The following is a 26415-nucleotide window of genomic DNA, read 5'->3' on the forward strand; positions in this document are numbered from 1 at the left end:
TTTATATTGGACACAAACGGTGACAACGAAAATAATAATCACGAGACATTTTTAGAAAAAAAATTAATGTTCAGCCAGAAAAGGAGACTACAAAAAACTTTTTTACGTTGTGTTCTCAGGCCACTTAGACTGATGGATGGCTGTACGTGACTAATCTATCTCCTCAATGTATCGTTTTGTCAGCAACTTTTACGCTCCTGCTCAGTCATTTTTCTCGACATACATCCACTCGGATGTGTTTTTATTTGAAATCCATAATTCAATCTGTATCTACTTGAGCAAGTTTCGAGATTACCCAAGAAAGTTTTTTCCGTTTGATTTTCTTGGGCCACACAAAAACAACCAAATATATCCAGTAAGCATTTATCTTTGCGGGGGTTTATTTTCAGAAATGTGTTTGTGATAGTTCACATAAGTGTGGTCTCCATTCAAGAATGTTTTTTTTTTTCTTTTTGAAACGCAACAAAACCAGAAGCAGATGGACAGAAAAAATGTCATAAAGGATATCTCTCCATTTTGCCTCAATCAATTAAAAAAAAAAGATATTGCAATGGATAATAAAAGACGAAATCCTGGAATCCCCGTTCCGGCCCCTCTGCTATCCTCCTCTGCCTCCTAAGTATAAGCAGATTAAAGTTAATGATCTAAAGTGAATTAGATATTTAATCATCTTATCATTTGAGTCGAGTCGGGTCATAACTCTGCGCTGATGTGAAATCCCATCTGTTTGAACCAAGCCGTACAATATGCTCCATTCAAAGGTCGACTCGTCAAGCCTCCGGGCTCAGAAAGTTTGACTCTAGCAATTTGGAGATTGAATTGAATTTACAAGCGATTATTATTAGAATGGATAAAAAAAAAAAAAAGGCTTCAGAGTAAACCTGTTTATACAATCGTCAAATTAAAGAAGAGAAAATACCCCTGCACCGATTCATCCCCCACTGACAAGTAAACACGGCAAGTAAAATGCATGCCAAGTAAAAAGCACTTTAAATTTTTTTGCCACACACTCAGACTGTAATGCCTGAGGTTGTGGGTAAAGGTGTCCTTCTTTAGTCTCCGCTCCATTCTCGTCCGGTTAAACGAATGACAATCTATTTGGAGCCATCTCGCCCACTTTGCAGCCCCACGCTTGGGTCAGGTGTATCATCACACTGACATTTTCCAGAAAAGAAAATTGGCTGCCTCTCGCGCGACTCATTTCTACCAATTTGCCGTGACCGTCTACCGTGGGCTGACAGGGCTGCTAGAGATGATGGCGGAGACGGTTCGTGTCGGGTGACACTTGAGAAATGCTGGCGGGATCGTGACCGAGAGATCGTGGCTGCCGACAGTTGATTTTTTTTTGGTGGAAAAGTTTGATTTTATTTGCATTTCTATCGTCATCATATTTATTTCAACCGCTTTACAATTTTAGGGCGAGTAACATCATTTTAACCCAGGCAACCTTGTGTTGAATATTTATTTATTCATTTATTTATTTTTACGTATTCATTTATTTGTCTATTTATTTATTTTACCCGCGCAAAAATCCTCATAACTTCGATAATCTTACTTTCACTAGCATACTTTTTTAAACGATACAACAATAAATATAGTTTTCAATCGGTGTTTGTCATCCGTCACCATTGTAACCTTGCTGCTCCAAAACCAAATGATATATTTTCTTTTCTGATGCAGTGACAAAAGGAAGGTGCCCAGACGGTGTTCTATTTTTAGCATTGTGTGTGTGTGTGTGTCTACCGTCTGTAAAAGATCACATTATTAAACAGCAAGAAGCTTGACTTTTTCATTAAAGCAATCGGGAAATAATCAAAATGCCTCCGTTGATGATGCAAATGGACCTCTTCATTTCCACTGAGGAAACTTCAGTGCATACCGTGATTAGCAGCTTTATGTTTGACATTTTGCACATAATGGAGGGTGCTGAGGTTCAATCAAAATCCGGTAATCCTATTTTTTTCTTTGAAGAAAATAAAGCGTATGCTCAATTTATGAACTTAAAAAAAAAAAAGTCACATTCCTGTAATGTACAGTGAGTAATTATACAGAAGGTTGGCAGGTCTCTGCTCGAAAGCGCTTCATTAAATGTCAGGAAAATCCATAACCTGCCCTGGATACATACACTCACATTTATTGGTCACATGTCACACATGTGTGTGTGCGTGTGTATGCGTAGCGGTTTGGAGCAAAGTTCATTTTGTGCCAAAAAACAAACAAAGCATCTGGCAATTTGCTGTTGAAGCTCTTTTGTCTATTGTTGTGACAAAACATATTTTATAACCGATTCCGGGAAAACCGAGGTAAGAAATACGAGACAAAGAGCCTCTCCAGAAAAAAGCACTCTTGATAAAACAGAAGAAAGACAACTTTAAAAAGCTCGTCTTATTAACTCACTATGAAGTTTGAATTAAAGTGACATTGAAATAAATGCGGGGCTTTAATTAGGTTTAGGCTTAACATTTGGAATGTTTGTCAAAGTCAATCAGAAGAAGCCTTTTAAAGCTGCGTTATCCGAGGAGTGCAATTTTCCAAACGCTTGTGACGTTACATGACGGCTAGCTAACTGCTAGCTAACCTTCTGTGATGTCATTGATAGAATGACTTTCATGACTTGTGCTTATATTGTTTAAATATTACTGCGGTTAGAATTTGGAACTAGTCATAGTGAGATATCATGAACTCATTCACTGCCAATCCAGTTAATCTTTGTGTCTTGGCATGAAGGAATTGACAATAAAGCTGACTCTGACTTTGACGTCTATAACCGTCCATGGTAGTGAATGAGTTAAACCATCGCCAAATCGCCCCTCAATATTCTGTCAGAAAAACTGCAAAAGGGGAATTGTTCTTCTCGCAGTATGTGTGCAAATATGCCTAATATTGCGCCGTCTTTTCTCAGTTCCACGCGACAAACGGGGGAGCCTCGTAAACATCAATCAACGCTCGGTGAGTCGGCCGTGACAACTGCATTACTCTCATTTTATGTTTCCGTCATTAATACTCATGACTCGCTACTCATGTCGGTAAATTGCCGGAGAATGATGTATGTGCGGCACGCTGCCGCGATAATAAATGCGGGACGGCGAGTTGAAATGCGGTCTGCGTTTCAGAGATTCTCCATCGGTAAAGCTACTTTGGGAGGTCGTGTCAAACTATTGTTTTGTAAAATACAAAATGGCGTCCATCCTTTCCCTCATTGTGCAAGCGATCTTATCATCAGTATGCCATTACGTGTGATTATTAATTTCAGCCTCGCCTTTGTTCAATGACACAAAATTAAGAGGGGATTCGCCAACTTCATCACCTCATGCGTTTGTTTCTGCGGAATTCCCACTGGGTCGGCACTTTTCTCCCCCTCGCAGACCTTTTCTAATTATCCCCTTCCCCTTCCTTTCAATAAATACTTATAATAAAGGCCATCAATCACGAGGGAATCATTGATAACCGAAGAGAAAGTCCAATATCCTTTTGGCACGCCCAACCTGTCATAAATATGATGTTTGTGAGTGAGAGCTGAACCGGCTCACCCAGAGGGAAGGGGCGGGGCTTCTGGAGAAACAGGAAGGGGAGGGGCTATCTCGTACTTGAATACAATTTTATTAAAGGTGTTTTTTTTCTTAAACTACGATTAAAATGGAAGCAAGAAATACCCAATTATTCTGAAACCAAATGATTATTTACATTGTACTTTTTTTAAATTACCCAACTGAGTACTCCGTACTATTCTAGTACATCACGAGTATGTACTTTAACCCTCTCGGCCAAAATGAGATTGTGCGCAAATCAGTCTGTGAGCACCTGCTTGGCCACTTGTACGGGGAAATGAGAACATCTGAGAGGGAACGCCGTCTGCCGGAAGAGTAAACAGTTTGTGGCGTTTGAACGCGAGACCCCGAATGCATTCATTATTTCGTCGTCGCTGCGCTTTACATGTCAACACTCAAACGCCGCCCCCGTCGCACTCATCACCATGCAAAGCAGAAGGCCCTGATGACTCCAGCGCGAGAAAATGGCTTTCACTGGACTTTTGAACAATTCAGATCCTTTTTTTTTCTTTTTGCCACCTTCTAACAACGCCGCCGTCTCTCCGGGCGTCTCTGCTTATTTGCCGTCTAATTGGCGCCACGACATACCGCCGGGAGGGCCGCAAATGTAAATGAGTCGTTGCCGGAGTGCAATTTCACCTGGATTCGAGCGGGACGAGTGTCTCGCAAAGTAGAGCCGCAGCGAGATTTCATGGGAAAAACATGTAGTATGTAGTAATATTTATACTTTCATTTTTTTGTCTTTTGGTTGGAGCTATATTGCTAAATTACATTAGTTGCTTACAATGTGATAGGAATACCATCTCTTCCTTGTTTTTGATGAGGACATCAGTATTTTTGTCGGCCATGTTTTTTTTTTTGAGGCAGTACGTACATGAAACACCATCCTAGAAAGATGGCTTTTTTAAAATTGTTTACACGCTGTCACATTCCCAGTAAGCAATCTACCTATTCAATAAGCGCGTTTATGCAGGAGCCAGGCTCTTTTCATCAAAATCCTGCAAAGGCGCCAAGTGACTTGCAAAGTGTAGCGCAGCACTTTTTTGAACGAGCGAGCTTTTGTGGGATTTGCTTTTCTGGAAAAGCCAAGAGTGTGACGGTGGAGCGGGGGGTGTCCGAGGCATCGTTGAAGAGACAGCCCGTGAAACGCTTTTCCAGGCAGAGGCGGCGACAGGAGACGGCTGGTGGGCGGCAAAGCGGCTCTTGTTGCTGCATTTTAAACAGGTTAAAAATGCTCTGTGTTGGATGATGATGCATCATTATATCATCAGCCCATCACGGAGACATTCTTTTTCATAAAGCGCCCCACTCGCCCGCCGGTGTCTGCAAATTATTCTGTGGAGGTTTGAGCCCTGCATCACTGGACATTTGGTATGTTGTCATCACAATGTGAGACTTTTTTTTTTTTTTCCTCTTGAAATACTGGACAGGCGGCGATCAAACCTGTCATATTTGTTAACAAGGCATCTTATTGGCCACTCCTCCACAGCTCTAACGAACCAAACCAAAACAGATCTTAGCGAGGCTAACCTAGCCTTAGCATTGGCCTTAATTTAGTGGTGTAGTAAAGACGCCCAAAATGAGACTATTAAAGTACTTTTATGTGGCACCATTTTGTTTGGAGACGTTCCCATTTGAAATGGATTTTTACTCCATTTCCACCAACCTGATTGATTTAAAGTGTTTTAAAATTCGCAGCACTAGGACAAACTTGTGATTGTCAATAAAAGACAAGTTAGCTAGCGTTGCTCATCACCTTCTCTCATTTCTTGCTAAGTGGCAAATATGTCTGAGTGCGGAAGCAAAGTCGACTTCAATTAACTTCACTTTCGACCAACCAGTAATACTTAAATCTGTGTGTGTCCGGTGTTTCCCGTTTGATCGTTGACCTTTGCTTGTAATTAGTTTGGCTCGGAGTTTGGTAGCCGATTATGGACAGTTTGCGTTAGCAACATTGTGTTTTCAATTCGTTAGTAGTCCATCCATTCGCCAAGCCTTTTTCTGCTCATTTTGCGTGCGTCTCGATAGATATTGACTCAGCAACGATATTTGGACTACGGGGACCGTACATTTCAATAATTTCTAATTACACGCACGTGAGCTTCAATAAATCTTATCGCGAGGGGCCGACAAATTGCGTCTGTGATCTTGCAATGTCGATAAAATACGAGCTGAATTTGATTTTGTTTTGCCAGATGAAAGAGGCAAATATCACGGAGGTCTTTAATTGCTTTTGCCGTCATTTATCTCCATGTGGCTTCTGTTTGAGTTCCCCCAAGTGTCTGGTTGGCAAAGCCCGCCCTTCTTCTGTCTCCTCGTTGTTCGAGCCGTTGGTTCGGCATCAATCAGGACGGGAATCTAATTTGTCAAAAGGTGGCTGTTGCGAGGGTTTCTTTCTGGAGATGTGCGATAAGGCAAGCGAGGGACTTGTGCTTCGACTGCTGCCAGGAATAAAAACCAGACTTTGGCACTTTGAAGCCAACGCGGATCAAAAAAAACAACAGAGGGGCGTTTGAGCTACAGAGGGAGCGTTCCCCCCCCCCCCCCCCTTCTCCTCTGCCTTTGCCGTATTCCACCACCTTTTGTTTGCAACCCGCTTGTCACTCTGTGAGCCCCCACATATTCAGCACAGCCTCTACGAGAATGTTTGTTCGACTAGTGCGGGGAAGGGATGTGACGGCGTGCGCTTCGGTGCGATTGCGCATCCCTTGAGGCTTTGTAACTGCCAGTGCAATTTCGTAATATCCAGATGATAAAGACACGCGGGATGTGTTTTGCTGTTACTAGTAGCTACCTGGATAAACAGAAGGTAGATTAAAAAAAAAAAAAGAATAAACCCAAGTTGTTATAACTTTATATTTTACCGACAAAATAGTCACCCTATCGGTGCTAGTTTTCGTTCCTGTACTCACTGACATCACTCGAAGTTTGGCTTCATAAGATTTGAAGTCGTGAACAAAGTTCTTGCTGACGCGCACTGCTGCACTTTAGCCCCATCTACTGGCTGGAAGGCAACCAAAAAGAAATGTTATGTAAGCTATCTGTATGTTATATTGCAGTATTTGTGTATGAATATTGGTTAATTGAAGGATTATCGCTCCTGGAACTTGATGCTAATTTTTTTTATTATTAGCCTGTCAGTGAGGCTGTTCAGCGAATGTATCGTTTTTCTTCGATTGTAATGTCTTTATGATCGAGAGAAGTCAAAATCGAAATACAATGACATTTCTATTACTTACCCAGCCTTACGCTGGGCTGAAATAAAAAGAATAAGAAATGAATTTTGCCATCCTGTTCCCGTTTCAAACGTACTTTTAATAGTCTATCTTTTTTGACGCATCTGCAGGCTGGCTGATCTTCTCCGCTTTTCGCTGAAGGATCTTTAGTACAAATTGGATTTTTTCTTTGGTCTCACTCTCCAGCCGTCACGTGCCAAAAGACACTGTCACTGTCAGCGCTAATATTAGCAGCGTACAGTACATCTTGTGTCCCCATCACCCTCCAATTCCGCCGGTCCACCCCCGGCACCTGTGTTCCCCGACACAATAGTCATTTGTCTTCTCCGTGTCCGCGGCAATGATGCGGGATAACATCGGGGGCCAGCGGAGCAGACAGGGGACTATTGGAATATCGATTCTGCTCCATTCTCCCTCTCCTCTTTTGCTCCAGACTGTCTTTTTTTTCTTCTTTCCTTGCCTTGTGTGATAAAGTGACTGCTGCTGATGGGTTTTTCCCTTCTTTGCTTCCGTCTGTAGGCAATTTATTTGGAACAGCTTTGTGGCCATAAAGGAACGCTCGTGTACAAGTTGCTCTCAGGCAATTCATATCTATTTGATTGTGTGTTGAATCTATTTGTTTTCCAAATAGCTGCACAGGTCCGCTGGACACCTCTTAGCATTTGGGGAGACCTACATTTATCTGCGGTGATAATAATGTGCTGTTGAAATCCCTTGGACGGCATATTTTTGGAGTAGGAATCTTTTTTTTTATATATGTAAAAAAGCTAACTGCTCAACGCTGCTTTTGTTGATTCAAAATATGCCTTGTTTTTTTTTCCAGATTTTCATACTAATAATGATGACAATGATGTTTTTAGATTAGTTGGCGTAATTATTTTTGTGCGTGTGAATACGTGCGTGTGTGCCACCCTACTAAGTCTGTTTATTTTCAACAACTTTTCCATATAAAACAAAAAATACTGCTGTGTAAGTGCTTACTTATCATTTCCCCAACTAGCCCATATTATGAAATTGTCTGTGAGTCCTGCTTGCTTTTGGAACTCAGCAACACACCCGCATGGAAACAAATATAAAACCAGATATGCACACGTACGCGCAAATAAATACAGATCTTAGCAAAGGTCAGCAGGGAAGGTTCTAAAGAGGTCACGAACAAGTGAGGTGGAAAAACACGAGACACGCATAACAAGATCGGTGTGTGTTTGCATTAAGCTAATGGGCAAAGTTACGTCATTACATGGAATTATGCGTTTAATTTTCCTCAACGTATGTCGGCAACTAAGCTCCAGCAACATTTGTCTACCGTTTAATTATTCTGTCGTGCAAAATGTCTCCCCTAAAGTAGGCAAAGTCACACACAAGCACGCGCATGCACACGCACTCGAGCGTCCGAGCACCTCAACAGCACCCGGAGTAATTTGTCATGCTCATGATGAATTACACCCTCTCCAGTTCATAGCCTACAGAGAGTGAGAGCACATTTTCCCAGCTGTTTATACAAATGTGTGTTCATTGCTCACAGCAAACAAATGAAAGTGACAAAGTGTGACAAGATGAAAAAGTTTGCGCTGCAAAGTGCGGCTTGTCCATTCATCTGGATTACATAGCAAAAATAGAAAATTTTCAAAATAAGGACAAAATATTGGTGGTGAATGATATGATTCGAATGAATGAGTCAGGCTGAGATAGTTCGACGGGGAACTTTTTTTGTGCAAGTGAAATAAAGACGTCCCAAGAGCACCTTGTGGCGATATCGTCTCAACTGTATTCACAAAAGGAATTTTATTGCCCGCATGCTCGCCCATGGCGGTTTGAATCGAGATGTGCAGCCCGGGGTGGGTTAGGGAGGTCAGGCGGAGGCGGGCGTTCTCATCAGTCCCTTGGCTCTTGGCCGATCCAACACTTTGAATGCCTCCCTCCCCTGGGTAGCATTGCTTCTATAATAGCCTGAAACTATTCAGCAATGGGGGAAAGAGCAGGGAGAAAAATAATTCTCACACAGGTCAGGAGGGAAACACCACCACATTGTGTTGTGAAGTAGCCAACAAAAAGGAGAGCGAGGTGTGAAAAAGGAGGCGGAGCTCTACAGGACTGCAATGGTGTATTTCCAGCAATAAATCAGCTTATTCTTTATTGGCCCTATTGTGCAAAGCTCATACTGCTGACCCCTTTTGCTGACGCCTCCAGATGTGATGTGTTGTTCTAATAAGCCGAGAGTCACTGAAGGGACTGAAATAACGTCTTTCATATGCGGGCGGGGAAAACACAACCAAAAGACGGGAAATGGGTTTTGACCAGCCTAACCTGAGCGGCTAACGACGTAGCATGAATTGCCAGGGATGTGGCCTCTGAAGAATCGGCTTATAATTGATGTCGATTAGAAAAGCAAAACAAATCTTCCCCCAAAATTCTTGAAAAAGTGTTTTCTATGAGAACAACCCAAAATTCCAAAAGATGTTCAAAGTTTCTTGGGAAATGGGAAATGCATTCCTTGGCAATTGCCTTGTAGAATTCTGCCAAAAATGCTTCCCAGCTAAGAAATTATTCACAGGGTCTCTATTAATAAGCGTGCTGTCAGCATGTACTATGGCTAAATTTGGTGATGAGCTATACCAGGGCCAATTTTGTTACTGATGAATAAAGCGATGCTACAAAAAAGCGAATTGCATTTAACAAAAAAAAAAAAAAGTATAAAAAAATTAAACCTTTGTTTGTTATTTGTTTTTCTAGTTCATTTCTGACCATAGTTTAGTATTTTCAGTTTGTGTGCCCCCTACTGGCCAGGTCTATCGACTGCACTAAAAGGTGTACACTCAAAGGTCAAAGGTCAAAAGTAAAATTGCCACCTCCAGTGTGTGTGTACTTTGTGGAGACGAGCGACAGATAGAAGCAGGCTCGATGCGAAAGTAATACGTTTTGACATTCAGCAAAGTTTCGACATTTTAAATGATCTTCTAACGCTAAAGCTGCCATTTTATCAACTTATCAACATGCTCGTCTTCTTCCTCGTCCGAACAAATAAATGGTAATTGAACTGCATTGAAGCCTTGCTTTGGAATCGACGCAAGGAAAATATTGGAATCCTGAAAAATAGCACAAATACAAACATTCACACTTATGAGGTCACTTTAGAGGTCAACTTAATCCGTTCAACCAGAACCTCAAAACTGCAAGATAATTACACAACCTGTTTTTTATTATTTTGATTTTTTTTTTTACCACGGCGTCTTTCGGGAAAGCGTCTATTTACCATTTCAAAGCCAACTTGCTGAGGTTGGAACCTGGTCTAACCTTACGTTGGGTCACACCAACCATCTTCTTATTTACAGCACAGAGCAGGAAACATGTCAGTCTTAAATCGGACATAAAGTCTATGTGATTGATCCAGATGGCGCACAGATAAAAGCCAAGTGGGATCTCGAGGTCCCAGTGTGTGCGTGCGTGCGATCGCATCACCGTTGCACAACAGAAGTGCTGAAATGCTGTGTCGGGAGGCGAGCCATTGATCGATGATAATGAGCGGTCGCTTAAGATCACATGTCGACTCGGGAAAGGAAGAAGGGCTGGAAAGCCTCCTCTGATGAAAAACGCCAAGCCAAGTTAAACATGAGGGAATTGTTTTTTTTGAAGAATGATGCAGAAGAAGAGAAGGAGAGTGCAGGACTTAGGAGGGATGAGGGAGCGGATAAGCTCCAAAAAATAATAAATGTTGGATTTTTTTTTTCTTCCTTCTGCAGAAAAGCTGGGCCATCTGGTGAAGTGGAATTACATTATCCATGCACATATACGCTCCTCCTGCTTCTCCCATCTTGGCGCCGTGCTCAAGCTGACAGCAAGGTGAGCCAGTCGCCATGGGGACAACACACGCGCGTGGACAAATTTGTTATTTTCCGTGCGTCTTACTGCAACTTGGCAGGTTTTAATTAATAGGTTGTCATCAAAAAATAAAACTCAGATAGCAGACATAGATAATACGAATAAGAGGATAAGTATACCCTATCGAGATTCTAGCTCTGAGCATTGATAGTCCTCCCTGACGCTAGGGGGCGCTGCAGTACCAATGACTCACGTGAGAAAGAAGCACCTGAATGAGAAAAGTCAGTTTTATTTCTTTTTTCTCCATTTCTACTTTGTTAACTATATGGATGTATTCAACGTAAACTAAGACGCAAAAGTAAATTCAGTACACGATATTCGTCTGAACGACCTATTTTAGTTCACAAGATTCAAATGGAGCCGTTCAAAAAAAATATAATCCTCAAAAGGTGGTTGTTAAAACGCCTCCCTCAAAATGTAAACAAGCACCTTTTACTCCAATTATTTCCCGTACTCAAAACAATTCATCTTGACTGCAGAAACGCAAACAAACTTTTCAAGTAGTTTCCCTGCGGGTTGTGTTTGTGCATGTGTGAGTGTGTGCGTGTTGCACACGCCAGCACACTAAGAAAAAAATCTTTAGTTTCTATAGCAACGCACTCTTATCTCTCCATCAGGCTGTATATACATAGCTCGTCTCCGGGGTGTTCCTTCTCCGTCTCGGCAAAGATATTAGCAATTATGTGCTTGTTAGGAGCGGGCGGCAGATAAGGAAGATGTGTTTTGCGTCTGATTACCTTTGTAGAGAGTTCCGAGGGAGAAAGCCTGGGAGCCCCCGTGAGGATGCCGCCACCCCCAGCTCATTTAGAACTGGGTCCTTGTGGAAAACGTGACACTTTGGCGTACGCTGGATTATTCCAGAATGAAATATGGAATTAACGGGAGTTTGTTAGTTGTACTGACCAATCACAGCGCGGCATAGCAAAATAACTAGCTAGCTATTTAAGTAGCTCGCTTTCTAGCTAGCTATCTTGAACCAAAGTTCTTACAACTAATGAAACTTAATAATAAAACAGAAAACGTAGCCGAAGAATCCATCACGCTATACCGTGAAGTCCATTTCCGTTTCATACAGAATCCACAAAGCCAGACAGTTATAGGTTGATGTTATGTAACCGTTGTAAGTGGATGAGTCAAGTTGTGTGTGTGGCATCAGTTTAGCAGCTTTCTAATAAAACGTCGACCCTCAACCCCCAGCCCCCGTCCTCTTCCTCCCGCCCCTGTACCGCTCTCATTTTACTTTCCACGGTAATACACAACCTTTTTATTGCTTTGCTTCACAAACTTTTCCATGTACTGGATGTTCTTTTTTCGTCTTCTCTTGTATTAATTTGACAAAAGCCTTGGATGTGAGCACTTGATCACATGATCATATCCTCCAATCACGGATTTTTTTTTCCCCCATCAAATCCCTCGAATTCACCTTGAATCTTTTCATATGATACCTTTTGAATATTTTGTCTTCATTGTCAACCGCCGTGCTCAATCACAGATACATTCAAACTACCCGTGTGTGTGTGTGTGTGTGTGTCTTAAACAACCCCGTGACTCTATTTGCTGCATAACGGTGAGAAAATTAACATCTTCACCTGGCTGCAGGTTTGTTCCTGTTAAAAAGCCTAATTAATCACGCCGACAACGTTGGAAGTGGAGTCGGTCCTGCCGAGCGTGAAATTACCTTTCTCTCACAGGCTGAGTTTGCGTGTCCATAAACTGTGATCCTGGCAGCCCGGCCGACCCCCCCCCCCCCCCCTTCCACTTGACTGGACTATTTGTTATCTCACATACTGAATGAAAGACCTTGAAAAGGGGACCAAGTGCAAAAAAAAAAAAAAGGCATCAGAGGGTGAGGAAACACCCGATGATGAACAAGGTTGGGGATTTTTTTCAAGGCCACATGTAGTTTAAGTGAAACTTGAATGGCTTAGTCAAGACAAAAACTTTGAGATCTTGAGAAAGAGTCAACATCTTCTTTGATATGCCACTCAATAAAAAAAAGTGAGGGGGGGGGGGACAATGAGTCGGAGCAGGTAAGCGAGAGCCTCCTCCGAGTTAGCATTTCCAAATCGATAAGATTTGAACTCCCCGTTGAGAGATGGTCTTGACATCTGTAGACTTATCCTGGAAAGCGGGACCAGCTCGCATGAATCACTGGAAGCACCCACTCGGCCCCCCTCCCCTCGCAGCCGCCCACCTTCCAGGCCCGGCCCGGCGTCGACCGTCTTTGTAGTTAACCTCGCGAATGGTGTTGAGACGCCACCGAGCGGGATGCTGGACTATTTGTGGATCAGTGGGAGGAGTGGATGATGGCTGGCGAGATTGTCAAACTGATAGAAATTTGTTTTCCGGGAATCAGCTGACACATCCTTCCGTTATCCGTTTGAGTCGACCTTATTCCTTATTTGAACTGAAAAGTAGCATGAAACATAAAAATGTTGCGAAAAGTGGACCTGAGGCTGAAACTTTTTGTGTCGTTGCCAGTTGGTACGCTGGCTTTTTTTTTTTGGTGCAGTAGTCCGAAATAGCACAGTGACATTTAAAAGTGACAGGCAAATAGTAAACGGATCAACGGCGCCCTAAGAGCCATCGCCTGTTTCAGCAGCTTCACCGTTGGGCTTTTCTCTGCTTTTTTTTTTTTTTCCCCTTACCTTGTTTGTTTGTGTTTCTGAACCGTGTGTTCTTTCTACTTTGGAAAACACGGATGTGCAATTTGCGCTGGCCTCTGTTTACAGTCGGGAGCAATTGTTAGCGATCCGCGCCAGAGCATGATCCCAAATTTAAAAACAAAAATTCAAGAAATATTTTTTTTTCTCTATTTTTTTACAAATATTTAATCATATCTAATTTGAATTAAATGTAATGATAACATTCAATAATATACCCTTAAATGAGTGAAGCTTGGCAAATAGCAAACCAGATTTTATGGCAAAAATAAAAACATTAATTGTGACATAATGTCCTGACAACACCGTTGCAGCAGAAAACTCAAAATTGACCTGCTGTGGGATACTACCATGTGACACACACACACACAGATGAAGTCACATGGGACCAATGTTCCAATCTCCCATACAAATCTGCGACGAGGCGTTTGTGTTTTGTTTTTTCTGTGCTGTCCCGTGGGAACTGGCAGATAATTAATTTGGTTTCATAAACGTCTGTCGCGCCACACACACACACACACACATACAAGAACCGGAAGTTCCCTTTTAAGCAAATAATTACATTTCCACACCATTCCCAGGTAGGCCACGTGGAATAATCGGGCTCATGTGTGCGTGTTTAGATGGAGATGCGTAAAGTTGGGATCAAGTCCACAGCTGCTGCTCGGTTTCCTGGGAAATCAGACTGACTGAGGGCATGGAGGCAGGGGACAAAGAAAACAAATAAGTACATTTGTTGGGATTGGGAATGGGGGAATAATTAACGAGACAGAGGAATACTGAGATGGGGGAAATGGATGAGTTCAGAAGAGGGAGTAAAATGTTGATGCTAGCTGGCAGCCTGAGAATGTAGCCTGCTTTCCGGGCTCCAATCAAATCCATATAAACCGAGTCATCATTCACACGCGCGCCGCTGCGTCACTCGGAGCAAGCGAAGGAAGCACGAACCGGACACAACATTAGGTACACTTTACATAGCTTCTTATTGTCCGATGCAAAAATGTAAATATTTGTATATTTTTCCAGGTGACATTTAACCTCGGTTAAAGGTCTCGACAGCGTCGCAATAACGCGGGCAAGTTTTAGTGCTGAATTTAAAGCTGAGAGTGCGAAGCCACGACGGGAAAAGCCAATCAATGAGCGGCACGCCCGAGTCGATCCGGAACCTCTTCCATCACGGTCCGCAGCAATAAGACGGACGCTTACCTGTGCACTTACTCGGCAGCGGGCACAGTCAGCGAGCGCGGAAACACCAAGTCAGGGAAAAGAAAAAGTGCCTCTCGCTCGCTCCGCGTGCTTGCTAATGCATCTTCCGCCGCGTCCTGCTGGGCTCACCCAGCTGCTCTCTGCACCAGAAATAGGAATTGCACCTTCTCTATGTACGCTTGTTTTCACAGTCATAGCAGTGTGTGCTTTATTATTCCAATTTGGGAGACACATGTATAATAAAAGCTGAGCACAGATGCCTGAGGTTGGTGCGAAACGTGCAAAAGAATTCTCTGAAAAATCTAAAACGTAAATCAAAAGTCGATTATGCGGCTTGGAATTTGGCAGGTCCAAGCAGATTTCAGGTAGGGGGCAGTGAAACCGGTCCAAAGGCAGCACCGCCGCCCGAAAATGCAATTACGTATCATCAAATTGCCGTAAAATCTGATTCACCCCCCACGCCCCCCCCCCCTCGCCTTTGAGTCGCTTTGGAGTGGCGAGTGTCATTGTTTATGTATTTATTCATTGTGAAGCGGGGATTACCGACTTTACAAGGTCACCCAAACACACGAGTGAATCGCCTATTGACTGGAATGTAAATACGGACTCCCCTCCGCTGTCCTTTCTTGTCAATCCTGGTGGGTTAAAAGTGTTTTCCCCCCCCTAAAGTGCTGATGAAGTCGCGTCTTGGAGGGGAGGGAGCGAAAGGAAAAGTGGACAGAAGCGGATTTGACAATCTAATAACAAAGGGCACCTTTCACTCATGATTATTGAGCCGATAAATGTACAATAAATCACCAGGAGCGTAAATAATTGACACAAATTCCCAAATTTTAATCCCCTCGTTTGTCATTTAGACATTTTGTGACGCGAAGAAACCCAAGTGGGCTCATCTGTACTTCTGTCAGCAGCAAAGGTCATTTGCAGGTTGTGTGTGTGTGTGGGGGGGGGGGGGGGGGGGGGGTATCAAGGGTGTGAGGGTCAGGTAATTATCATGTGACCTCACACACCTCATGTTCAAATGAGCCTTTGTAAACAATTTAATGGCGAGGCTGCGCTCCTATTTTAGCAGCAGTCACAATATTTCGGGGTGGTTTTATTTTTGTCTGCCGCATTTGTATTCCGTCGAGCGTCTCTAGCCTACTGATGTCACCTATTTATTTAGTCGGGCTGCTTGGACAAACCTCATCCAAATGCATTTTGAAAAAATAAATAAATAAAAACATGACCGGCGGCTCACTCGCTCTCGAAGCGGCCGATCCTGCTCGCACCTGATAAAAGTTTGACTTCGCTTCTCCCGCAAATAGGATCAGGAGGATTCCTTTGAGACGGAGGATGTTCAGTACAGCCCCGACATGCGGATAAACGGAAGAGCGGAGAGCAGCATCTGCAAGAAAGAATAAATACGATGACGGTGCGCTCATTGATTAAATTAAGAAACGGCATATTTCGTCAATTTGGGTTGTTTGGATGAAGTTTGGTTGATTGTGTGGCCTGACGTATTTCGAAATTTTCCACGTGATTTTCTTTAATTGCAGCAAAATTGCACTCGATCATTTCACAGTTTTGCCATATGAGCACACAAATAATCCCCCACACCCAAACAAGTCTTTGGGGTGTATTTAGCCCTGAGGTTGCCATCTGTTCCCGCCTGCTTGCTTTCCAGCATTTTCCATCCATTCCTTCTTGGCTGCTGTGGCGGCACTTTGCCGCGTGTGACATTAGCATGTTGTCGGAGAGTCCCATTTCGCGTCAAGCTAGCGCTAATCTTTCAGTATCGCCCAGCGAATCTTTTAAGGATTCGCCTGCCTCCCGCCTTCCGAAAACATGTTTGCCTTGATATGTTGTTGCTCTTCTTACTCGGTCAGTCAGAATTTCAAAAATACCGGCTGGACGTTAGCATTTGAATGCTAATATGATGGCGACCATTTGTACGATTTGGTCTAATGGGATTGCAAACGCAAAGCACTTAATGGTGGAGAATTTCAAATAAATTTGAGGATACAAAAACTAGAAATCTTCCCCCTTCGTCAAACATAATTACGCTTTGTTTGCTCGTAACTACTCCGAATTTTTAAGCACTCCATCATACCTGCCCCGGGTGCCAATGAAAAAACAGAAATTGGCAAGAACCCACTCGGCTGTTTGATAACAAAACAGCACGATGGCACAAAGTGGGACACATTGACGAAGCCGTATCAATCTTGCAGCTGCTCTGTATTAAATATAAAATACATTCGGGAAAGGAATGTCCCTAATGCAAACACGCTACCGGCTGTTTATTCTTTTCTAAGGACTTGAGCGTGAATGGAATTCTCAGATTTGCCTCACATGCAAATACACGCACTAACACTAATGAAAAAGAATGAAAAAGTTTATTAAGGGAAGATCAATACCGTTTACAATACAGCGAGACCCGGAACGGACTCTAATTCAAACACGCATACATTATTAATTACGTTAGCAAGACCTGAAATTAAAAGGAGACAACTAAAGCGAATAGTTTGAAGCAATCCGGCCACGAGCTGTTGATTGGTTTTGCAAATTTGTCAATTAATGCACACTTGTAAAAAGTCAATTTAGAAATTGCTGTGAAATAGTGTATTGTATCTTTTCTTCTTAATAGTCCTGTTGAGTCCTCCCTATCTTACTTCATATTCTCCACTCTGAGCAATTAACCTGCTGAATAACACGGATAATGTTTAAATCCTTAATAATAGGGATTAGCTGGTAATCAACCACAAGGATCCTCCAGCGACGTCATTGCGAAGACTTTTTTTTTTTTTTATGTGGACGCTGAGACGAGACGCAGGCGTGAAAGCAAGCCATCGTCCGAGTTCATCTGGGTTCAGCAGCGGGGGACTCAGAAACTTCCGAGAATGAAGCCAAAGAGTTGGCTAATTACAAAGCGGCTTAAAACGCTCATAATTTGCCTTTTTCTTTGTAGCTCGGGTTATCGACGAGTCACAGCGGTGTAATTTCAAAGACAAGCCGAGTTGAGCTTGTAAAAGCCCAATTATTGTTTGAAAATGGAGGGAATGAGCAACAATTCACCAACCTGTATTTTTCTTCTCGGGGTCCTTTGACACCTCGGCTTTGATATTCTATATCATCTTCATGCAGCGAGCGTCCTCACGATGTGGCGAGTCGGCCTTGCCGTGCAGGTGCGGCGCTTGCGTTCGCCGCTTGTATGCGGGTGGGATGAAGCGGCTTTGACTACATCCTCCACATAGCAGATAAGGATCAGAGCCGTCTTGATGGAAGGGATTAGGAGCAGAGATTGCATTGATCTCTAATAGAGCGCTACAAACCTGGAAGCGTATCCGGGGAAACGCCTCCCAGACGGATAACCGGCGCATGTTTATGCACAACGCGTACGGCGCTTTACAAATGTGCGAGATCTATTGTCGCGAGAGGACACAACGTCTGAACATTTTCCTGGGAATGAGACACCTCAGGCAGAATTAATCTTTTTCAGTATTAATTGCTCTGTACCTAATTTTAATTGATTTTTGGGGGTTTAACCTTTTTCCTAATCTTTTTTCGTTTGAATTAATACCAAACATATTGGTTGAATTGACTCCGCTAAAGCTTGGCGTCATCGCATATCATATCATATCATGGACATCATCATTATATTCTAAAGCTTGAAGGTGTTCGCAGACATGGGCTGAAGCCCGTGTACTGTGTCGAGCTATCCTTCTCAACCGTGTAACTCGAAGAGCTGCGTGAGAGTAAAGCGATACGACGGGAAGTGAAGCGATAACGAAGCGGGCTAGATTTCACAGGACGTTATCGGCCATTATCTGCTCGAACTGTAATGACGGCATCCTTTCTCACGTCCCGCTGTTTCATTGCTCTGTCAGAATGTAGTCTTGTAAAAGCTTTGCAGGGTAGTCATTCAAATTGTTGAACTGTTTTCACATGATTCTACACTGAGATAATAGCTAGCTAGTTTGGATGGATGGATGGATGGATGGATGGATGGATGGATGGATGGATGGATGGATGGATGGATGGATGGATGGCAAACTGGTCTTGCCGTTTTAGTGAAGACAGAGAAAAACGTGAAGGCTTACGCCGTTCCGATTATTTTGGTCCCACATTTAATCCTTGAGACGATTTGCCGGTGGAGAGATTCTCCACAATAAAAGCTTCCCGGTTGTTTGGAGGGGACTGCCCCCGAGAGGTCCTGGAATTTGGCGATTAATTACTTTTTCTTTTCCAGCGAATTAAAGACAGGACAGAAAAAGAGAAAAAAAACCCTCATCGACTAATGAGCTTCAGAACATTCCCCCCAACGCGGCGAAACGCCGACACGCACGCTACTCTTATCATCGTAGGGCCTCGTTTCACTTCCGTCACAGACTAAACAGTCCGTTGGGCCTCTTTTAAAATAAATTTGCAGTTCCACTTTGAAGGAGGGCCAAAAACGTACTCCCATCAAAAGAGCCATTCTAAACTTTGATGACTGCCCATGTTGTTTGGTACTTTGGGGTCAAAGGCGGAATGCCCGTTCAAGTTCACACGCACAATTGGCTGATGTTTACCCCCCCCCCCCTCATCCACCACCGCAGCTTTCATATAGGCCGATAAGATTGAAACAAGCCATTCATTTTTTTTAAATAGCTGAAGCATGGGAAAGACGGCAGAAGATATGCGATGGGAAAAAATGTCTGAGAAAAAAGGAGCGAGAGTTTATATGAAAGCCATTTAATTAAAAATGGACTCCTGATAGGATTACGTCGCTTAAGTCTCAGTCCTCATTTTGACCTTGACTCACCATCCCAACACAGAGACATGATGACGGTCAAACAGTGAATGAAACTATTTTTTTTTCCACACCTGTGAGGAGAATTTCCGCACGCACGCTGATGCGACCCTGGAATGTGGAAGTGGCCCTCACTAACAACGGCAGTCGTAGGAATTGTGTTGTGGTTGTACACAAATTTGAAGGATAGTGAAACGAGACGGTACCCAATTACATGGCTCCATTCTCCTCTCCCGTTTTGTCCTTGACATACCATTCCACCACCTTCTTGTTCTTTTTCGTCCTTTCCCTGCAGCTATGTCTCCATCTGGCCTCCTCACCCCTTCCTGTCATCCATGACACCACACCCCCTCCCACACCCGCTCCCACCGTCCTCATCCCGTTCGCCTTTGAGCGAGGCCGATGAAAAGAACGACCGATTCTTTATCTCATCGCATGTCGCTCGACACCATTCTGCTTCGCTTCCTCCCTTTGTGTGTCTGTGTGCGTGGGGTGTGTGTGTGTGTGTGTCCAGGTTCAGATTGCCACAGTGATTAGATGGCTTCCTGTTTAGCATTGGTCCTCAACGGGCTCTGAGTGCTCTTTGGTTTGTGTGTGTGAAGCAGCATGTGGCTCATTACCCAAGGTTAGCTTAGCATCACAATTGTATGTTTGTGATTACGAGGCAACTCAATGTTAAACACTGTTTTTCCACGTTACAGCCTCATTCCAATTTTATTCATTTATTTACTCATTTATTTATTTATTTTCTAAAGGACAGACCCTGTCCCATCCATTTCCAAAGACCACCAGAAGTAGCAAAGACTCTCCATAAATTCCATCGACTTTAGCGGCATATTGCGGTATTAGCTCGTTCACCTTTCAGTGACGTAAAGCCGTTGTCAGTGTTGGCCTCTTGCATCCGACAAATGATTACAGTCCAATAAAAGCTCAGCGGCGGTTAGCGCTTACAAAATTGTCGCGCTAGAGTGTGTGTGTTTTCTTCCCTTAGCTAATCAATGTATTGAGCAAAACATAATGAGGCATGTGTGTGTGTGTGTGCAAGAACCTGCCAACGTCTGGAGGTCAACAGGAACTATTTAGGTAGCATCATGGCGCGGGAGGGTAACGTTTACTGTTGAGCCCTCATTTACGCAGCATCCAATTTGAGTGAACTGGCGTGCGTCTATCTGTCAAACACACGGGCGCATCCGGCCGCTTTGTTGATTTTTAACAATATCCATTCCAGCAGGCAAACAGCAAACCATCACCGAGGCGCATTAGCTATTTATTAGCAAACATTAGCCGAGCGGCACCCGTTGGACATAAATGGCTGTGCAACTAGTTTTTTTATTATTCTTTTTGTTGTTTTAACTAAGGCTCGAATGAAACTGGAAATAACTCCTGCGACTACTCAAGAGGGCCATCGTCCCCCAGGCCCGGAAGCTACTTTGCGTGAAAGTTTGTTACCCCACCGCATTTCATCCCTCCAATAGACTTTTGACTTCCATACTGTGGTGGTGCAAATGAGTCAGCTGGCAGATGGTTGATGCAGCAATCTGCATTCAAGTCAGCCGCCTCGTAAAAGCGCCTGCAAGGCTCCCCTATGCTTGCGCACGGCAAACACCGCGTTTGTCTTCTGAGCGCGCCAGCGCGTGCGTTTGTGTTAACACGTCCGGCGGCACTTGCAAATATGCCCCTTGAAGGATTCATGCGCACGTGCCAGAGCGTTTCGCCGTGTTTGCCGGGTACACGTTGAGCTCGTCGCCGGCGGAATGAGAATAAGTGCCGCTTTGCCATGGCAACGGACGGGGGGGGGGCAAGAAGTCTGGCGGGTGGGATTGCAACCCGGCTCTCATCACGCAGCAGGGGGGATTCGGGCGCACCTTCCTCGAACGCACCTTCCTCATCAGTAGTCCTTCAACCTTTGATGTATCAGTCGCTGTTGATTCTGTCATTGGTCATTATCACTCACTGGCCGTCACTCATTCTTCATGTCGTCATTGAGCAGTCATCGGTCCTCGTGTCACTCAGCATCGCTGGCAGCCTTCCCATTCCATTCTGCTCCTTTTTTTTTTTTTTTCTGGCCCTTCTTTCCGTTGTACTTAAGAGCATGAAAGAAATGCGGGGCCCCCTGAGGGCGAGCCTGCCTTTGTAAAATGGGCGAATGTCTTGAAATTAAAAAATATATAAAAGCTCACGCTCTGACCTTGTAAAGACAATTATAGTCCGCCTGGTGAGGCCTGGCGCCGTTTTAATATAATTGACGCTGACGTGCGGGATGTAGTGACCGCGCCAAGACAGCGACAGCGATGTCCGCTCCCCCCCCCCTCCCCTCCCCATTTTTGGGTCCTGTCAAAAAAATTATTCACGGCATTTTCTTTCATCATGACTATTTTTAGGCGCAGCGCTGATGGAATATTCTGGCAATTACATGTGCCGCTGATTCATCTCCTCCTTTTCCTCCTTCACTTACTCATGCAAAAGTTGTGTAACAGACCGTTTTATATCCGTGTCAGAAAACAGTGCTCAGTCACATACAAACGTCCATTTTATTTTATTTTATTCTAGGATTGCCCAGCGATAGAATATTTTTGACGTGACCATAAAGCAGGCAATGCGTGGTCGCCATGGCAATGACAAAGATGTTCTGTTCTTCTTATGCCAAACCAAACGCCTCTCTGCCCCGATGATTTTGCGAGCTGTCATTTCAAGGTACAATTACGACGTATCGCTGCTTTAAATGAAACTGCAGAGGCCGCCTCGAGCTCAGATGCGTTTACTGTCGTCGTATTGTCAGACATTAAAGAAATCTACTTGGTTTACTTTCTCTGTACATCTTGGTCCCGATTCGACAAAGTCTATTCTTGACCCGGAACATACGATGTGTTTGCGAACGAGCAGCACGTCCGGGTTAAAGCGTGTCCTCTGGACTGCCGCCAGTTCTTCCTCTCTTTATCTTTTTCTTACAATAACATCCTCGTTCCTAATCACACCACACGCACAGGTCAGCCTGTCTCCCTACCCCAGCTATTTCTCAGCATTGCTCCCAGGAGAGCTTCTAACAGACAGTGGCGCCACCTCAGCGAGGTCACGCCCGACGCGCGCCTCGTTTGTCACCCCGGCTAGCCCTCGTTCCTCAATACGCGAGCCAAATCAAGACGTATGAGTTGCAAACATGCAGCCCTTTTGTGTCTTTAACATGCGCGCTGAATAAAAGATGACCCCTGGTATAGGGCACTTTGTGTGCGATTAGTGAGTAACTCAAGAGTACTTGAAAGAACAAGAAGCCGCCGGCGGTCGTTTGGATTTACACGCTTGTGCCATATTATACAATGTTGTATGGGTTTATAAGGATTTGGGGAAAAATGGCTTACCTCCGACCCCCCTAAAACGAAAATGCTACCCTTTGTAGTCCTCACTCCCTATTTTTAGGACCCTTCTAAAAGCAGATTTTTATTCCGTGTTTTAAATTCATTGTTTGAGCTGTCTTTGTTTTTATAGCTGCTTTTTACTTGTGTGTGTGTGTGAGACTTTTGTCATAACTATACAATAGTTTCTAGTATACAAACACAAATAACAGTTGTTGGGTGTTTGTTCGAGTTGTGTGTTTCTTGTATATGGTGTGGACATTTTGCCTGGTGTACACAACGCAACATGAATAAATTCCTGGAAACAGATCCGAGCGGTTTCTGCTAAATCCCGTGTTTACATCGGGGATGTATGCGCGCGCGCGCGCGTGTGTCCGAGCGCGTGTACGCATCTTGCCTATTCCTCTTGATTGGTTGCCAGCGTTTGCCTTGTGAATACGACGCAATGGCATCGTTTCATCTGGCAGCAGTTGAGATGGTTGACACCAATGCATTCAGAGCACAAGCATGAAGCCATCATCTAAAGACCCTTTATTTTGCCTTCTTTCAGCAGCATTAATGAAATATCAATCGCACTTGTTGTTTCATTCATGAGCCCGCTTTGTTTTTTTTCCCCATCCCATTGATTTGTGGCCCGCAGCGCAGACACTGGAGAAAAGTTCTTTTTCAAACAAGCCTTGAAACTTTTACCAATTGTTTACTCGATATGAGAAAGTGGGAGGCAGCAATAGCATATTGCTGGTATCAATTATTGACCGCCCTGCCAAGCGTTTACGCCTGCGAGTCTTCCCAGTTGCTCAAACAATGATCTATTTGGGGATAACGTGACAGACCCCAATATAAATTTTTTCCCTTTTCTTTTGGTTTCCAACAACTGTCATTGTTTTCTTAGGCTCTCCCTACAAAACAAATGATCATTAACTTTTTGCTCATTTATTTCTCATCAAAAAGATTATACTATCAATCATAGACTACCAAGCATATTTTGGGGGGGGGGCAGTGCCCTCACAGCCCCCCCTCTAGCTCCACCAATGAACGGTGTTTAAATTTAGAACCACTACGTTTTAATGTATTTGTTCGACAGAATTGCAGATGACGATCTCCATGTGCCGACATTGGCTGATTGTAAACATGTCTGCTGGATCTCATTCAATTGTGAGTGAATGATGAATTCCACCGCCAGGTAAATAAAGCAAGTGAGTGGCAGTCACAGCGAGGTGGAGGCATCTCTCACTTCCGTGTCTATCCCCAAAGACTCGATAGCAGACAGCAAAGTGGAAGCCAGCCAGTCTCCCATAAATTGCCACCATGAAAAAGGCGATGATGACACTCCATTTCACTTCTCGTCTACCTGTGATTTCCCCCAACCTCTGTGCCGCTGAACTCTGCTTGGCCCGACAAGGCAGCCGGCTTTAACCCGGCGTTAACCCCGTGCATCCGCTTCCCACCTCCTCCTCCTCCCTCCTTATTCGCCATCTTCACTTTCCCCCCAAAAAACAACACGCTCATTCATTGCGGCAGCTCCTCGCTTGACTGGCAGAATGAATTGCCTCGCGCCATACAAACTTCCCATCCATTTTTAATCATGGTCGGAAAGCAGTTAAGGCAAAAAAAAAACCATCAGGATATATGCAAGCTTGATAATCTTTTAGCTAGTTTAGCCCATGTGACACTCCTCACAACTTATTTGATCTTTATTAGACGGCCTTAAAGAAATTAGACCTGGTGCTAATGTCAACATACCGTAGTTAGCATAGTTTCGTATACATTATTTACATTTGATGGCAATCTGAGCAAATCTCCTGGAGACTTTTTGGTGGGTCTACTTATCTTGGAAATGCCAAACAAATTCCATTTTTCTAACTAAAACTGGCTTCATGTGTTCACGGTGTCTATACACTAACATTCAAGTCGGTTGGAATCAAATAGTGTGTGCGTGTGTTTGTTTGTGCGAGATCGTATTGTACGCGAGCGCGCGTGTTGAACCTAAAAGCATCACACGGTTGAACGCTCTGTTGAATCCCAGCTGGGCTTTTAGACAACTTTGATCGTACACCTTTTTGCCTCGAAAATCTTTTTTCTTGCACCAGTAAACACATGTAAGCAACACTACCTCTGCTAGCATACAGTGAGGCTATCATACATTGCATTTTTTAGATTTGGGATCCAAATAGCTTCATTGTCATTTTACCTCAAATGAAACAGAACGGCAGTCTGCCGGGGTTGCCGTTGACAGCGACCTGTTTTCACAGAAGAAAAAAAAGAAACATACGGAAGACGAGCACAGGTGAAAGTGAGATGTCAGGCGGAGGAACATTACAGCGCAGATGCACGTCGGCGTTGACGATGGGGTCGTGTCCTGCGTCATTTGAGTCTGTGGCTGCTACGCCAAAACACGTCTGGTTTCCTTGGAAATGACCTCGCTGGCTCCTAAGCAGGAGCACGGAAGAATGAGGAGGTGTAGGGGGATGACAGGGCAGCGGTGGGGGTCAAGCGTCTGATGGAACCAACATCCAGGAGATGCGAGTCTAAAATAAGGTCTGATTTGGAAACAGGCCGAGAATAATTTCTGTCTTTCACTGGAGCTCTCAATGGGCTTCGTTTGGCCCAATCAGCGATAGATTCTTCAAGGCTTCTCCATATTGGTATCCGGTATCCAAAGTATCATAAGTCCAATTGTCCATCCGTCCATCCATCACTCACTCCATTAAGCTATCTATCCATTCACCCACCATTGAAGTCAATGAGTTGGTGGAACATTATTTAGTGCAAGACAAATGCAAATGGAGTAGATGGAGAGAGAAAGAGAGAGGGAGGGAGGGAGGGAGAGAGGAAGAAGGAGGTGAGGACAGACTGTCAGCAGCCAGAAGGAGATAGATTGCATGATGGATAAAAGGCAGAGACCAATGAAATATGCATCACGGTGCTCTTGTGAAATTTTAATCCACACTGTTGACTGGAGGTTGACCCCAACACTTGCAGGAGGCGAAATGTGTGCCGCGGGGAGCGGTGAGGGGGCCAAGGCGAGGTCACGAGAGGGCGGTAAAGTGGTGGAATGGCCGGGAGGACTGGCTGTAATGAGCCTGGTGGCAGGTGGATACATGTCCTCTTGTCTGAGGGTCTCCACTCATAACTATTTCATTTTATACAACTGCGTGTGATTTATTATTTTATTTGTTAATTATATTTTATGATGATTTAATTTATTCATTATATAATTTATTCATTGTTATGTTTATTTATCATTTTATTTATTTATTTGATTTGTTCATTATTTATTTTGCTGTAACAAATGCAACTTTGTCGAACGGTGAACCGGCTTTCCATTGCCTGGACGCGGCAGTGATTCCGGCGAGATGGCAAAATGATAAATCTCCTGTACAGCTTATTCACGGAGCCAAGCTGACCTTTAGCGCGAGAGCCAGAACGCCACACGAGGCGACGCGACAAGAGAAGACAGAGCGAGAGGAAGCGTAAAGGGATGAAAAAGCAAAGAAGTCACGTGGGATGGGCTTAAAGGGAGCAGATGGGATAGATGATGAGAATGACAATGAGGACGAGGTGATAGAAGGGGTGTGGGTGTATGTCCATGATGACGAGATGGAGCTGGCTGGGTGTGAATTGAGAGGGAAATTATGATGGAGTCAGACAAATCGAGACATTGACAGCGAGAGGGACCGAGAGGTTGCTTCCGCACCAAAGCAATCAAAAGGTGAGAAGAGAAAGTGGACAAGTCGTCGTCGGTGGTCTGCAAGAACATTT

At 43.9% G+C, this 26415-nt stretch overlaps 1 long non-coding RNA gene across 2 annotated transcripts in view; it reads left to right on the forward strand.

Annotated features, from left to right (window-relative positions):
- The window catches only part of LOC133168864 (uncharacterized), a 31437-nt gene that overhangs the window by 1428 nt on the left and 3594 nt on the right, over nt 1-26415 (forward strand). Inside the window, exons 2-3 of one of the 2 annotated variants that reach the window (XR_009718320.1) lie at nt 2903-2949; nt 10525-10624. This is a non-coding gene — a long non-coding RNA (uncharacterized LOC133168864). The remainder of the gene's footprint in view (nt 1-2902; nt 2950-10524; nt 10625-26415) is intronic. The other variant, XR_009718321.1, reaches the window with a different exon arrangement.

This window comes from Syngnathus typhle, linkage group LG16 (genome assembly GCF_033458585.1).
Source record: "Syngnathus typhle isolate RoL2023-S1 ecotype Sweden linkage group LG16, RoL_Styp_1.0, whole genome shotgun sequence".
In the NCBI taxonomy this organism is placed as follows: domain Eukaryota; kingdom Metazoa; phylum Chordata; class Actinopteri; order Syngnathiformes; family Syngnathidae; genus Syngnathus; species Syngnathus typhle.